Source organism: Rhinopithecus bieti, unplaced genomic scaffold (genome assembly GCF_001698545.2).
Source record: "Rhinopithecus bieti isolate Rb0 unplaced genomic scaffold, ASM169854v2 scaffold_5476, whole genome shotgun sequence".
NCBI lineage: Eukaryota > Metazoa > Chordata > Mammalia > Primates > Cercopithecidae > Rhinopithecus > Rhinopithecus bieti.
The window spans coordinates 3,737,581-3,750,753 of NW_016805433.1; positions in this window are offsets into that span (position 1 = coordinate 3,737,581).

Here is a 13,173-nt window from a genome sequence, read left to right on the forward strand (position 1 = left end):
TTAGTAGTTATCATTGCTTGGGTAGCAACTCAAGGTAGGAAAATATAGCTAGAACAACCAAGCCACAGTGGAAGATGGACCAGAGACAGGAAGTTAGATGTGTGGTCCAATCAGCATTCGGAATGCTTAACTAGACAACCAGGATCCTTGGAGATCAACTGCTGGCTATAAATGTACATGTACAAATATAATATATGTGTTAAGAAGGAAAGGCAGGAAGTAAGGGCTGTATGTTTTAGGCTATAGAACCTTAGAGCTTCAACATTAATGTCCAGTACAGGTAACTAATATTTATTATTATTTTTTAAGTTTACAGACACTGGCATTGTATGACCTGGGTGTGAAAAAGAACCCAGAACTCTTCTGTACCCATTGTCAGAAAATCTAAGAAGGCCAGTCGTATCTTTCAAGATTTTCAACCCTTTTCTGGGGCAAAAGACTGAGTTAGTGTAATTACAATCACCTGGAAATGAACTGCAAACAGAGCTGCTTTTGTTCCCCAACTGAAATCTTGCAAAAGAGACACATTACTTTGCTAGCTCCACTTCCTAAAAGGAGAACAGTTTTGTATATTTGCTGCACTGTTTTGTTGTAATTTTCTGAAAATATCAATTCTGATTTTATTAGCGTATGAAAATAAAAGCTAATGCCCTGCTGTGCTCTCCATTCTATGAAGACATTCATCTCTTGATCTCTTTTCATTAGCGTGAAAATTAAAAAGAGAACAGACAATTCCAATTTAATAGACGTTCTTTCTACTAGATCTAAAGACTTGGCTCCTTTTTCCTTTTCCAAAAGTCCTTCTCTGAAGTAACCTGTCATTTTAAAAAATTCCAAATCTTATGCAATTTATTCTGAACTCAATGTTTTTGAAGCAAATACTAATCTTTTTTTTTAGTGCTGCTGTATATTATGATCGGGTGGCTTACATCTTCTGTTGTGTATCTCAAGCTGGATCAAGTTCACTTCACAGGGAAGTCTGTGCCCCTACAGGGACAGAATGGGCACAGAGGGGATTAGAATCCCTACAGGGGCAGCACAGAGAAGTATGTTTTCTTCATGAGCTCTGATGTTTATATTAACCATTCTAGCAGCTTTGCATCTGGTAGAATCCACAGATGAAGTTCATGTTGTTTGTTACTCTGCCCAATATAAAAGGCTGTCTTTTGAATACAGTATGAAACTAGTGGCTCTGACCAGCCAACTATAGGGCATATGCTTGGACCTTGTTTTTCTGGCAGCAATAACAAGTGTGCTAACTTGTGCTGTCTTAGTGGGTCCTGCCTGTGACCAACAGGGTGAGTTTCTGAGTTGGCTGTGTGGGGGAACTCTGCATTTTGGCGCTAGAACAGAGGAAAGTCAGGCAGTCTGGAGTCCTGACCCTGATCTCATTAGCACTGTGCTCCTGTCCATTGAAATAATTGTGCAGTGATTTCAACTTTAATTTGATCTTAATTCTGGGATGATTCCAACTCAGCTACTCAAGGTTGTAGAAAAACAAAATAATGAATGTTCTAAAATCTGCTATTTTCTTTAACACATCAAGCTCACTCTTGTCCAGCATAAAGACACAGACCCAGAATTTCCTCCTGACTTTCCTCTATCTTCCCTCTTTGTCCCTGACTTTAAAAGGATACATAGTAATTTTGCTATAGATGAAAAAACATGGTACTCCAAAGTCAAAAAGACTCAGGTTTGAATTTCAGCTTTGCCATATATTGACTATGTAATTTCAGGTAAAAATTTCAATAACTTAAAGCCCCTGTTTACACATTTGTAAAAATGGAACAAATACTGTGGCATGGAAAAGAGATAGTCTTAGAAGCAGAAGAAATGAGTTTATTCTTAGTTCCTTAGCCTCTTAGAGCCTAAAAACATTAGTTAGTACTCACTTCATATGGTGATAATGAAGATTAAGCACCATCTCTGCATTGTGAATTTATAAGAGTTAATGGAGTATACGTGTATAAGTTTCTAGTATTATGCGTAGTGTACAGCATGGACTACACAGATATCAATTTCCTTGTTTATTCTGGGCAGTTTTATAGAGGTTAAAAATCCCTTTGTTTTTCAGGAATCAAGGACTTCTCACGTTGTCAATAAGCTTTTTGAGCTGGAAGGCCAGAGTAGGTCATGACACATTTACTTGCATTGCTCAATGGAAGAGGATTCTACAGGGTGCTTATAAAATCTCAGAGGTTTGGAAAATGCACATAAGTAGTTTATGGATATTCTTTTTTAATACAGTGTTAACTGTGTTAGCCTCATCCACAATGTGTAGTTCCATGTGCTGTGCAAAATTACAATAAAAATGGGGGCCGGGCGCAGTGGCTCACGCCTGTAATCCCAGCACTTTGGGAGGCCGAGGCAGGCGGACCACCTGAGGTCAGGAGTTCGAGACGTGCCTGGCCAACATGGTGAAACCTCATGTCTACTAAAAATACAAAAATTAGCTGGGCATGGTGGCGGGTGCCTGTGATTCTAGCTACTCAGGAGGCTGAGGCAGGAGAATTGCTTGAACCCGGGAGGCAGAGGTTGCAGTGAGCCGAGATCATACCATTGCACTGCAGCCTGGGCAACAAGAGCAAAACTCCATCTCAAAAAATAAAATAAAATAAAATAAAATAAAGGTACACCCCAGACATCCAACCCTGCCACCGTGGTGCAATGGGGTAGTACACCAGCCTGATAGCATCACTCTGGACTGCCTCTCCTAGTCCATCAACTAATGACATGATTTAGTCACTTGAAAATGGTAAACGTACCTATGTTTCCAAAGTTTAAGGTCACCCTATGGCTAAGTTCTAACATTTGAATAAGATAAAGGGCCTCCAGAGAGAAGTTTATTCTGCTTTCCATATTGCAGAAGTCACATGATTATAAGAACAGTCTGCTTTCCTAGAGGTTCGTGGGAGCAGAGTCTATTCATGACCTTGTTTTCAGATACAGCCACTAAAAGGACTCCCTGCTAAAAAATATTTTCCCCAATATATCCAATTTATACGTAATTAGTCATTTTCTTTTTGTTTTTCCTTAAGCTGATGAATTACTTAGAGTTCTTATAAATTCACTTCAATATTTAGAGGTTACATAGAAGAAGAATGAAGAGACAATAAGAAAGGGTAGAGAAGTAGAAGAATGAAGAGAGTGTGATATTCCAGAACCAAGTGAAGAAAGTGTTTCAGGAAGGAGACCGTGATCAGCTATGCCAGACACTGTTGATAGGTCAAGTAAGTGAAGACTGAGAAGTGAGTGTGCATTTGGTAACATGACTATCGGAGCCCATGAAGAGGCAGTTATTAGTGTGGGGACCAAGAGAAACATTGGAGTGAACTGAAGAGAGAAGACGATATTGATCATAAACAACTGTTTTAGGTGGGCATGGTGGCTCACCCCTATAATCCCAGCACTTTGGGAAAGTGAGGTGGGTGGATTATCTGAGGTCAAGAGTTCAAGACCAGCCTGGCCAACATGGTGAAACCCCATCTCTACTACAAATACAAAAATTAGCCGGGCATGGTGGTGGGCACCTGTAATCCCAGCTATTTGGGAGACTGAGGCAGGAGAATCGCTTGAACCTGGGAGGCAGAGATTGCAGTGAGCCGAGATCGTGCCATTGCACTCCAGCCTGGGCAACAGAGTGAGACTCCAACTCAAAAAAACAAAACAAAACAGACAACTGTTTTGAGTTTTGCTGTTCTTTTATTTATGTTGTCGCACTTAGTGTAAGGTAGTTTATGAAAATCATTGTCTATAGACATTCTGTTTGTGAAAATAGAACTCACTTTATGTCTGACCTCTATTTTCTGTGATTTTTACACAACAAAGAACATAGGTCCTCAGGCCAACATATGGAAACCTAGAACAAATGGCTTCCAAGGCCTCTCCCAATTGAATAATTCTGGTGAATTCCCTTTCCATGAACTTCCTGCCAGATGTTCCTCATGACTGATCTTATTTCCTTTATGCTTATGAAAGTGAGGCATAGTTTTTTTTTACAAAATTACTTAAATGCATGTCATCAGAATGCAGCAGAGCAAAGCGAAGACCATGTAACTTGACACCGTCATGGCTAGAAGAGAAACCTCATCCAGGACAGATATTTTTAGTTGCCACTATTTTCTATCCCACTAAACCTCATTATCTTAGGCTATATGGAAGTGGGTAATCTGAGGGGCTGTACCTCATAACAGCCTCACTTTTCACATGAGAAACCTACTTTAGAGAAAGCTCTTAAGATGTATCTTTATATACTTGGCCAGGAGATGACCATTTTTATTTTTTCCCTGCTAAAAAAATTCTTTCTTCAATTCCCTGGAAAATACTGTTGAGGAGGCTGTCATGCTACTGGGGGAAAAAACCATATTTTCTCATTTATATTGTGCCTGCTTATTTATATTTCTGCAAACATTTCAATCTTTCTCCCCACTGCATTTTTTACATCAGGCTTTTCTAACTACAGTTCATGGTATTCTGTTTTATGTCACTGTAACCCTGACTGCTCTGTGGAAGTGTGGCCTACAGTGCAGGAAGCCTGTTTATAATCGACAGATAAATCTGTTTTCTAGAAACTCTGCATTCCACAGCAGTCCCAGCATATATGATTCTTAAAAAATCACTTTGTTTATTCCCCAAATATAAGGCAGTCAAATGAACCAGTTTATCCTTCCAGCATTGCAAGAGGACTGCCACTCATTTTCCAACTTTGCCTTTTTGTTTTTTAAGCTGCAGTTGTGAAAACTTGGTGTGCTTTGGGATGTGTCATCTCTTATTTCTTAAGGGTCAACTGTGTTAAGAGAGAGAAGGTCAACCTAAACAGTTCTTGGATTTCATTTCGGGAAATTCCAGGCCCCAGCTCAGCTTGTTCTGTGCATGTCCACCTACCAAGGCTCGGCCCTCTGTTGTTGCAGCTGTTGTTGAGTACAGAGCTCATTTATCCCCAGTCAGCTGGAGCTTCCTGTAAGTGTTGGATGCTTTTCCCTATTGCTACTCAATTGAGACTTTTTTTTACAAGATTTATCACAACAGTTCCAGCTACATGCTGCTTTGGAATACATACCTCTAAAGTCCAATGACTTTTCAAAACACAGATACTATGCTAGTGGCAAACCATTAGAGATGTCAACTGCCTCACTTGGTTCAACCTCTACCATGTTGTAGGTGCCTCCATGCAGAATGGGGAAATGGAATGAGGAGTTTTAAGGGACATATGGAAAGTCTCTTTCATTGTACCTCTCACCCCAACCACACCATATTGGAATATACAAAACTGAAGAATTCAGAGTCACAGCCTTGACTCCAACTTCCTTGTTCTAAGATAAGAAGAATCTTAGTGATTTACCCAAGGTCATAATGGCTGATTATGGCATTAGCCTCTTGTAATCCTTTTGATACATATGATCTTGAAAAAAAATCCAAAATGGTAGACAAGGAGTTCATTTTTACAAAAAAGTATTTATTCTTGTTATTATTTATCCTAGGGGTCTTGGAACATTGTGTTTGATGGCAATAGTTTTAATATGGCCGATTCTTTCTGACCTTGTCAGAGTCTGTATTTTGATAAGATAGAAATATAGATTTATACCATATCTATATAAACAGTCATCCACATACATGTGTGTTCTGCTTCTATCAATAGCTCTTTTTCTCAGGAATAGGAAATAAATGTGTCTGAATTTATATATTAAAAAAAAGCCATCACAGTAGTAAAATAAACTAATCTATTGTGTTCTACATAAGGCATTTAAATTTTGATAATTCATGTCTAATGCAAGCAGTAAGAATATGAAATAGTACACATTCATCTCTTTTCTTCATGAAAACTGGGGCAAAAATCTTAATATTCTAAAAGAAAGGAGAATACCATTTAAAAATTCAAGCCTCACCTCTTACTCTTTCTACTCCCATTGCCTGAAAACATGCAGAGCTCTCTTTGATATTTTGATTTTGAATCTTTTGACTTAAAAACATCTCCACTAGTTTCTCAGGCCAGTCATTCTTCATTCTAACTAAAGTAGACTTCATTTTTGTTTTCATTATCTTTTAGAGATATTGGATTGCTGAATAGGTTTGGGCCGAAATCCGTCAGCTACATTTCTTTTAGCTTGCTGGCTAAGGCTGTCCATAAGGAAGGATACTCATGCTTTGTTGACATTTCCTCCCTAGGTCTCTACATTGCGTCAATTGACTCGCCAGTGGTTGATAATGTGCACAGTGGAGTCAGATTACGCAGGTTGGAATTCAGGCTCTACATCTTGCTAGCTAGACAAATTTGAGCTAGTTATTCAAATTATCTGAGTCTCATTTCCCACCCCTAGCTACCATAGGATTTTTGGGAAGGTCGTATGAGATAATTTATGGCACAAATTAAAAACTCTATAAATAGTAGGTATTACTATTATTACATATGAAATAAAGTATTTTTAACCTTGAGAGAGATGGAGAGGGTCAGATTACATAGATTTTCCAAAAAGCGCACCTGAATGAACTTTGAACCTCAAGGCCAGCCTGCACAGGTGTTCAGAGCTATTCTGTGGACCTGTCAGTCACGGAATTGCTGTTTTCTCCGGTTCTCTTGTCTTTCAAAGCTCCTGTTCTCTTGTCTTTCAAAGGACTAAAAGGAAGGCCTATTGTTACTTGCAGAAGGATATTAATTGGCCAGAGTATTTCTGACCATAGCCTCTTATGGAACAAAAAAATCATTGTTTATTCATATTCTAACTTCCCCTCCAGGAAGTACAACAATGCAATAGACAACAACCTTTTTGTAAGGTGAGTTCAAGCTAGATAAACAGCTAAACAGACAAAACTGCGCCCACTTTTTTCTTCCTTTCTACCGTTCTTATGAGTGTGTAATAAGACGGTTGGATCTGAAGTCCTATTTCCCAAGGTAAATGCTCTCTGTATATTTGTAAAATTCACTCATGTCCCTTCTCAGTAAACCACTCACCATTCCCCAGAAAAGTCTTCTGAGTGTTTTTCATTTTATATTAGTTTTCTAGAACTTCATATAAATTAAATCATGCAGTAGATATTTTCTTGTGTCTAGCCTTCTTCAGACTGTTGGGGGAATTTTGTGTCATGACTTATGCAGAGATACCAAATTTGTAAATTACTAGTTTATCTTTCTCTCCTTCTTCCTCAAATGTCATTGCTAGATAGAACGACTACTATTGAAAGACTGAAATATGTGCAAATGAGTACTCAGGATACATTCTCCAGTAGACAAAATGATTGATTACATTTTAGTTAGCTTTAGTTGAAGTGTATCTATAGTACATTTTTAGGTAAAGTAGAGGTTAATAGACTTCTGTGAAATAATTTAGATCTTTAATAGTAAGAGGCAGTGACCTGTGTCTGTAATATAGGGAATAGGGACTGTCAGCTAATCCAGCATGCCTGGGAAGTGGTTAGAACGGTTCTGTGCACAGTAGCACCCCTGCATATCAATTGAGTTGTGGAGTTGTTATTTCTTACTGAGGGTTAGTTGATCTTGAGTTTGTTTTGAGTTTTTTCTCAAATGTGTAACATCGGGTATATTAGTATTTTAATTATATACTTTAAAAATTATATAAACTGATGAACATAAGAGCAAAAATAAAGTTTTTGATTTTATATCAACTAAATTTAATGTTATGGACAGACACAGTCAATTTAGTTGGCAAAACCTGTCCAATTAGTTATGCATAAAGGCATGTTAAAGGGAAAAGCTGTATGGGGAAAATTATAACAGTCTAGAGTTTTGCATAATGATGGCTTTATAAGTGTCTTTAAGTTTTCTTCCTATTTAAAGGCAAAATAACTAGAAATGTATGGGGCGGTTTATGCAACAAAGATAAAATGAAACTGGAAGACTCATGATCAAAGAAAAGACCATGGTCGGTGAATGAAAAATTGGTGAATCTATGTTCATATATATATGAGTTATTTTTAAACATTTTATTGCACAAAATTTTAAACATACATGAAGTAAAGGGGATGTAATAAATCTCCATACACCCATCATCCAGCTTCAATGATTTATCAACTTTCTGCCTTTTCTGTATTGTTTTCTATAATTCTATCCCCACTCCCCTACTCAATTAATCTCACAGCTTTTTTACAGCAGTTTCTTTCTCCCTCCTCCCCCCCTCCCCCTCCCCTCCCGGTCCCCTTCCCCTCCCCTCCCGTCCATCCGCTCCGTCCCTCCCTCCCTCGTTTCCCTCTTCCTTCCTTCCTTCGCTTCCTTCCTTCCTTCCCTTCCTTCCTTGCCTTCCTCCCTCTTTTTTTTTTGTTGAGGTAAAGTTTATATGCTTTGAAAGGTATGAGTCTCAGCTGTACAATTTTGGCAAATGGATATACCTATGTAATACACAACCTTATCATGACACTATAGAACATTTTCATCTTCTCATAAAATTCCCTTCTGCTTCTTCCCAGAGAATCCCCCACCCCAGCTCCCCAGATGGGACCACTTTTCTGATTTTTTTTTTTTTTCATTTTAAATTAGTTTTCTAGGACTTCATTTAAATGAAGACACATAATAGGTACCCTTGTGTCTGGCCTTTTTGCACAGCTTATTGTCTGTGAGATTCATCTAGTGTCATGCTAGAGCCAGCTCAAACTAGGTTGAGAGAGCCAACCGTGTGCATCTATTACCAAATTTGCATGCAGTGACTTCAGTTTGGTAGCTTGAAATTGACCATGGTGGGACTGTTTACCTCATGGAAATTGGCAAATGCTACAAATGAGGGTTTCCCTACCCTAAAGAGCCAGTTGTCAGCACATCACTGTATTCATTCATGTGGTTGGGTGAATTAGTAGTGTAATCCTCTATATTACTGAGTAGCATTTCTTTGTATAGGTATACTACAAATTGTTCATTGATATATCATGTAGATTGTGTTGATGTGCATTTGTGTTGTTTCCAATTTGGGGCTATCATGAATAAAGTAATTATGAACATTCTTGTACAAGTGGACATATATTTTCATGTTGTTGCATGTAATGTGTTAATTTTAATTGGTTTATGCTACTCTGTTGTATGAATAGTCTCAATTTATTTATTTGTTCTAATATTTATTAAAATTTTGAAGTTCTCAACTTTGGGCAATTATGAATGATGTTACTATGATCATTGTTGTATATGAATCATATGACTCTCAATGCATATATACATACTTCTCTGCATCTATGAGTGAACTTGTTGGGTCATAGGGAGATATATCTTAATCTTTAGTAGGTAACACCAGAATATCTTCCAAATGTACTTATTTATGCTCCTACTCAGAATGCATGAGTATTCTCATTGTACCATATCCTTCTTTACTTCACTTCTTAATTTGAGCCATTGCATGTGTGTACAGTTGTTGATCAACAAAAGGGAATACTAGAAAGCAAATAACTGAGAAAATAGTACACAGATGGGCAGTTTTCCACAGGCCCATTACATTCTAGGGAAGCACATAGAAACAGGAAGGGCCAGACATCAAGCTCTGGAATGGTTACCTTGATACTTGAAACTTTTAAGCTACATGATTGGTGTTTTAATTATCTATTCCTGCCCTAATAAATTACCCCAAAACTCAGTGGCCAAAGTAAACAACCATTTTAAGTTTTCTTATGATTCTTAATGCTGACTAGACTCAGTTGGATGGTTAGTCTACCGGTCTCACTATTGTAATTTTAGATTAGACTTTTTTCTTTTGTAATTTTGTCAGTTATACTTTATTTATTTTGAAGCAGTGTTATTAGGTGCATAACACTTTAGAATTGTTAAACATTCTTGGTCAATTGTAGTTTTGATAGTGTTATTATTGTGAAATGTGTCTTTTATCTTTTATAATACATTTTGCCTTAAAATCTAATTAATTAGTTTCCTAAATTTGTTTCCTTTTGTTGATGTTCTTTGGTTAATATTTTTTCATTCTTTTGTTTTATTTTTTCTTGCCCCTTCCCCATTCTTTTATTTAATTTTTTTCTATACTTTTGTTTAGATATGCCTCATATATATAGAACATAGTTGCATTTTTTTAAGTCCAGTGTAACAATCCATCTTTTAATTTGAACTTTAGTATTTATACTCAACATAATTCAGATCTGCTTGGATTTAAATTTACCATCTTATTATGGGCTTTTAGTTGTCCTGACTGTTCTTTATTTCTTGTCTTCTCCTTTTGGATTAATACTTTTTATTTTTTCATTTTCTTCATCCATTAGTTTAGAATTTGTATACTCTTTTAGTGTCAACCTAGGGATTAGAAATGTATCCTTGACATATCAAAGTCTAATACTAATTGTTACTTTTAACCTATTCCCAGAAAATTTAATAATCTTAGAGTATTTTAATGCCACTTGCCATACCCCAAACTTAAATGCCACTTTTGTTATTACTTTATATGATTAATATTTGAATGCATTTACTCACAAATTCACTACTTTATTTGCTATTTCTTCTTTTTCCTCTCCTCTTCCTCCCCCTTCTCCAACTCCTCTTCTTCTTCATCTTCATCTTTTGCCTTTCATCTGGTTTCCTTTCCTTCCACCTAAAAATGCCTCTGGCTATTTCCTTTCCAGCAGCATTAACCTACTGATAATGAATTCTCTCACTCACTATTTACCCCCGAAGTTTTTATTTACTTTTATTAGAATTATAAATTGGCACTTATTTTCTATATTAGTCTGATCAGGTTGCTGTAACAAAATTCCACAGACTGTGTGGCTTAAACAATAGAAATTTATGTTCTCATTGTTCTGAAGGCTGACAAGTCCAAGATAAGTTGCTGGCCAATTCAGTTTCTGGTGAGAACTCCCTTCCTGTCTTACAGATAGCTGCCTTCTCACTGTGACCTCACATGGCAGAGAGAGAGAGCTCCAGTATCTTTTACTTTTCTTACAAGGGCACTAGCCTTATTGGATTGGGGTCCCACCCTTATGATCTCATTTAACCATATTACCTTCTTACAGGCCTATGTGCAAATATAGTCACACTGGAGGTTAAGGCTTCAATATATGAATTTCAGAGGGATACAAACATTCAGTGACAACATTTTCTTTTAGCACTTTAAATATTCATTATTTCTGGCTTTTATTTAACCTGCTTGGGTTTGTAGGTTTCTCAAATCTATGTCTAGAACATTCAGTTTTGGAATATTCTTAGCCATTATTCAAATATCACTTCTGCCCCATATACTCCCTGCTTTCTTTCTGGGACTATAATTTACACATAGTTTAGACTTTCTCATTCTGTTCTCTACATCTCTTATCCTTGCTTCTGTATTTTTTATCTTTTTCTCTCTTTGTACTATATTCTAGATTGTTTCTTTTGATTTACGTGTCACTTCATGAATTCTCTCTTCAGTTGCATCTAAGCTAGTATTAAATCCATTATTGAGTTCCTAATTTTGTTAGTTGTATTTTGTATTTCTAGAATTTCACTGTGTTCTTAAGAATGTACTATGTCTTTTTAAAATAGTTTTCAGCTCTGTCGTAATTGAAATTCTTAATTATTCCTTTATAACCTTAATCATGGTCAGCATAAAGTCCATGTTTGATAACATCAGCATCTACAGGCCCTACAAGCCTTTTAATTATCCTGTTGGTTCTCATTTATTTTATTTTGTCCTTTTACATGCATGGATGTTTTTTATTGTGAGACGGACATTATACTTAAAAATTGCTTGTAGAAATTGAGGCCTAGTATAATATCTTTCTCTAGAGATTATTTACTTTTGTTTCTTTGTTTACAGTTGCCTCTGTACGCTAGTAATCTGATCACCTCAATTTAATTTCTGGGACTGAGAGAAACTGTACCTGTCAAGCTCTAAAGACAGTACATGGGATGAAAGAAGAAGAAAGCTTAGCTGTAGATCCAGTGATGAACAACTTCACGTTAATGTTTACTCCCTGGATGTAACTCTTCAGTGTCCTAACCCAAAGTGCGTGAGATTTATCAGCACCTCTGTATTCTCAAGCATATCCTGGCCTCCAGCTTCTGTCTACTTATTCCTGGGATGTTGTTAAGAGCACCATTCAGCCCCTCAGCCCCTTAGCAGCCTCTTCCAGTATGAGCCAGTGCCCCAGGGAAGAGTAAGCCTAAATCCTGACCTTGCCTCTATTGATTTCCCTCTTCTTCTGGATCATGATCTGGTAATTACTCACTATTTTGTTGAGCCTCCAATGCCTTTAGAGCAGATTCTTATTTACATTATGTATAGGATTATATGAATTAAAGACTTTATAATTACTGTAATTGAAAGTCCAGAGTTCTTTTAGCATCCAACAGTGTATTACATGGTTGAAAAGGGAAATACATGTCATTGAGAAGCTCATAAGACATTTAGAGATACAAAACATGTGATATATATTTAAGGGAAAAGTACATATATATGATCTCCAAAGAGGAAAGAAGTAGGGGTGGGCTGAATGACCTGGTTTATCTATGTGACCATGGTCTTCTTTCATCCCATGTACAGTACTTGTCTGGGCTCATTCACTGGCCATGGCTCTAGCTCCCTGTTGCTAAATATGCAGTCTGACCACTTTATCTCTTTTGAGCTTGACAGGTATAAGCCTAGCTACCTATATAGATATTACCACTAGTTTTTTACGGGTTCTTCAAGTGCAATATGTAAAACTATGCCCATTCTAGATTTTTCCTCCATTTAATGGTTTGTATTGTTTATTTTATCTGTATAGTTCTTCTCATGCTGCCCTATTAAACCTCATTAGGTTTAATTATTTGCAAATTTTCTAAGCTGTTTTTAAATGATTATATCCACAAAGTGCTGAACATTTATGTAAACTATATTACCTGAAGACTGGGTAAGAAATGTTTAATGATACGAAGGCACACTACTTTTTAAACTATTCTGTGGGCTTCAATCATGTTCAACTGTATATGTTTGTTTTACACATAATTGTGGTAGAAATTTAATGATTTTATTATTTCATTTGGGGGTTTATAATTTACTAAAATATTCTTATGAATTCTGGAAATAATTTTAATAATAAATGATTACTTTTCTATTTTTTGAAATACCCATTTGATGAACTATATGCAATTACAAAACGCTAAATAGTTGAAAAAATTTTAACAATGTGGCTAAATATCCTTGTTATAATGCTAAGTGAAAAAGGATAAAAATCTATGTCTACTATAATTATAGTGTTCTGTGTGTATGTGTGTGATTGTGT